This window comes from Nanorana parkeri, unplaced genomic scaffold (genome assembly GCF_000935625.1).
Source record: "Nanorana parkeri isolate BGI_ZX_2015 unplaced genomic scaffold, ASM93562v1 scaffold3327, whole genome shotgun sequence".
NCBI classification, from domain to species: domain Eukaryota; kingdom Metazoa; phylum Chordata; class Amphibia; order Anura; family Dicroglossidae; genus Nanorana; species Nanorana parkeri.
Window position 1 is genome coordinate 13,162 of NW_017309595.1, and position 4,387 is coordinate 17,548.

A 4,387-nucleotide genomic window follows, 5' to 3' on the forward strand; every position below is an offset into this window, starting at 1 on the left:
ATATTGTGTCCAAAAGTGACAGTGTGCTGCTTCTATCGAACCTCTCAATAGGACAGTAATAGAAAACAAAATTGATAGAGCGCACTCCAATGAGAAGGACACACCTCCAGAATGTGGCTACTGTGGAATGGTGTGCAATGCTCCTCACTGCAGGGAGAGGAACCCTGTGTATCACTACCACAAATCACAACAAATTGCTGAGGAGCGCAACTACCTGGATGCGAGTTGATAAACTAAATTGGCTAACAATGATTCAACCCACTTAGCAGAGACATACGAGTATCATATTGGAGTGCTGGCAGCTGTAGTATGGCTAGCCCTGTGAAATAGACCCAATGGTAGTGACTTACGGTTGGGATGTGAGCAGACGTGCCCGAGAGTCTCCCGCTGGTTTACAAATCCCATAAGGCACTGCAAGATTCTCACAGCCACAGGCATGACTCCCAGAGACAGATGCATGATGGGATTTGTATTTTCACCACAGCTGAAGGGCCAAGGTTGCCCATCCCTGCTGTAGGGGATAAAAGGGTGTCGTTCCACTTTAAGCTGTGTATACAGGGTTAGAATTTTATTAGGAAAGAATAGTTTTTGGAACATTTATTTGGTTTTCTAATAGTTAAATAAGAACTCTGAGCAAGTTACAAATGAACCCTTGCAGTGGGACTACCACTGCACTGCAAATGTTAAGTGCTTGTTTTGGTCTAGTGTCTAAAATAAAGAAGATATACTCACTCTGTTCTGTGGTGGTGATCGCTCACCTCTCTCCTCCTCCACGAAAGCTGTGGAATGTCCCTTGATGTCCTCACATCCAGTGTATGTAACTTGTATTTGGTGTGATGACATCAGCTGGCCTTAGGCCGCCGGGGCCCAGGGAAAATTAGGCTGCAGGGACCAGTCTAACAGACAGGCGGGACTGAGGTTCGGGAGAGTATATCTTTTTTTATTGTAGACCGTAGACCAAAACGAGCACTTAACCCTTGCAATGCAGGGGTAGCCCCACCAGTGTTAATTTCGTTGACGACATTTTTTTTTTTTTGTCATCTGCATGTTTTATTAACTGAAAACTAAGTAATAGAGAAATTAAAGGAATGAAAATGAAATTAAAATTCTGGGAGTTTTCGTTGATGAACGAAAACGAAACAAAAATGGGAGGAGCTATTACATTTGGACCTCCAGTTCCCTGTAGTAGGGAGACATGTACAACTAAATAATAACCTACTGATCTACCCAGCGGGACAACAGCTAGCAAACAGTGGCGGAACTACCGCCGGTGCAGTCGGTGCTCCGGCACCGGGGCCTCAGCCTGGGGGGGCCCAGCACAGTCCCTGTGCATAGACGGTGGATTGGGAGAAAACAGGCATATCTCCTCAACCTACAGGGGTAGGTTATCATTAAAATAATTATTATTTGTAGCCTAATGTTGTATAAAGTACTGTTGAAGCAATGCAGAACGGCACCCTCCGTAGAGGACGACAAATCTCAGCAGTACTTTATACAGAAATGCCATTGTTATAAATAGTATTGCTGGGATGTGTAGTTATCTATAGCCTGTGCCATTCTGCATTGCTGTAAATATTAGGGATGCACCGATATATCGAACGCCAAAACATAATGGAGAAAGAGAAGAGCAGGTTTATGGATGCATTTTACTGTACATTTGATGCTAATGAGAACAAGACCTTTTGTAAACCATGTGGAGCAACAAGCGTAAGTCATAACAGGTTAAACGAGGTTTACTCCAGGAATATATAATGAGTTTGGAAATTTCAGAGACTTTCTTAAATAATGCTTTATACTTTAAATAAACTCACTCTCCTACTGGAGATGTAGTCGACTAAAATTAGACTAAAACTATTCAGATGACTAAAAAACGACTAAAACTAAAATGGCATTTTAGTCGAAAGACTAAAACTAATACTAAATAAAAATTTGCTGTCAAAATTAACACTGAGCCCCACTGCAAGGATTAATTTGTCATTTGTCGGAGTTCTTCTTTAACCTCTTGCCGTCCGCCCGTAGTAAAAAAACGGATGGACGGCACTGCTACATCTGCGGGTTGCCGTCTCCAGACGGCAATTTTTTTCTGCTCGCGCGCGCCCCCTAGCGAGCACGCACGGGCAGAAAAGACAGACGATTAAACACACCCGCTGCCCCATCTTGGATCCCGGGACCGGCTCCGAGGGCGTCAGGAGGAGGAGGACGGGAGATCAGCTCCTTGCTGATCTCCGTCCGGGCTGTGAATGCAGAAGTGATGTGTATTACATCACTTCCGCATTCACCTGTCAGTCATCTGGAGAGAGAAGAAGCTGATAAAGCAGATCTCTGCTTCATCAGCTTCTTTTGGGGTCCACAGGTGATATTAGGGGTCCTAGAGACCCCTAATATCTCCATAAAGAGGACCTGTCAGTGTGCCTTTGCTATTATATAGGGGGTTGTTATCCCCCTATATAATAGCAATAACAATAAGTGCAAAAAAATAAATATAAATAAAAAAAAATAAAAGTAACACATAAAAAAGTAAAATAAAATAAAAGTCACATATAAAAAAAGGGGAAAAAACCCCCCCAAAATGTTTAACTCCCCCACCCCCACGTTTACGCGCCTATAAACGTAAATACGCATCCGGTGCCCCAGCGCGCAAAAATTACAATTGCGCTACACATGTTACATATCGCCGCGAACGTCGCAGTGAGAGCAATCATTTTAGGGCCATCAATCACTGATAACACTAAATTGATGAGCGGTAACAGCTTTTAAAGCGTCGCCTATGGCCAATTTTGGGTATTATCGTTTTTTTAGGTTTCGCGCGCGCGCACGCAATTTTAAGGCTTGACATGTTTAGTGTATTTTTACCCGACGTGACCCCATCTTTTATATTTTACCAAAAAATTGGGTTATAATAAATGTTTTATCATTTAATATAGGGGAAACTTTTTTTTTTTTTTAAATTTCGGTAATTTTTCCTTAATATAGTAAAAAAATAAAACCCCCAGTGGTGAATAAATACCACCAAAAGAAAGCTCTATCTGTCCCCAAAAAAGGGTATAAAATTAATTTCAGTACAGCGCTGCATGACGGAATAAATGTCAGTCAAAGTACCGCAGCGCTGAATACTGAAAAATGGCCTGGATGGGAAGGGGGTTTAACACCGCGGATGTCAACTGGTTAATGGGGTCAAATCAATGATCAGTTTCAAATGTAGTGATGAAAAAAAATCGAAGGAGCAGTTAAAGTTCTTCTTGAATGAAAATAAATTGGTTTTGTCTGGGAAACTCCTTTTATTAAAATCAAACTAAATTTTGACCCACATGCGTCAAAGTCTCTAATGGAATTAACCTTCTGACAAGATTATTGCTCATCTTGTCAGATTATTCTGACAAGATGAGCAATTTGAAGTGTGATTTTGAAGCTTCACCAATGCTAGACAGTAGAATTTCTATTATATTCAGTGGTACCTGGTGGTTCACCCCCGAGCATAGTGTAGGCATTGTGAGTGATGGCTCTTGACAAAGTACATACGTTTTTTGGAAGCAGAATCACACATTTTGGCCCCAATAGACATCAATGGAAGCACGTTAAAAACCCAGAAGAAACAAACGCAACACACATTTATTGTGTGTTTTCTTGCCTAGTAACTATGGGGTCTATTCACAAAGCTGCCGAGGGCAGCCGAGTGAATGACCGATCAGAAGTGAAGTGAGCCGAACACCGTTCGGCTATTCACTTCAGGCTGGTACGGCTATTGGCTTAAAATAATTTTTAAAAAGGCCAATCTTGAAACACATGCAAAAACATGTAAAAATGCCTGAAAAGGCCGGCTCATGTGTGAATGAGGCCTAAGGGTTAGTTCAGACCATAAGCAGTGTGTTCTGGTCCGATTCTGGCTGGAACACAGTGCCTCGCATTGCAGCCGGCTGACTTTTTTGCCGGGCAATGCGATCACACGCACGGGATCGCAAGGCACATTGTGCCTGCAGTGCGATCCGGTGCGGTACGATCAAAATAGTGCTTGCAGCATTTTGAGCTCCCTTGACGCCATAGCTCCAGCCAACCCCACCCCACCTTCGAACTGATACTCGGCGCTGAGCAGCATATGAATGGCTGCTTGGAGCGAGAACTGACAATGCTGAGCTAGGGGGAGGCTGAGAAGCCTCAAACATAGAAAAATGGAAGGCATGTGGCGACCCATTGAACACGGGGTTGCGACCCATTTTGGGTCATGATCCACCAGTTGAGAACCAAGGATCTATAGTACAGTATATATTCCTATTACAATGCTGATGTTATAAGAGGATAGTATATGCTGGGACTTTAGAACTCCTGTGCGGTCTGTTCATACCACTTCCAGTGCCTTCCAGCACCTAACAGTGGTAGAACGCACTGGATC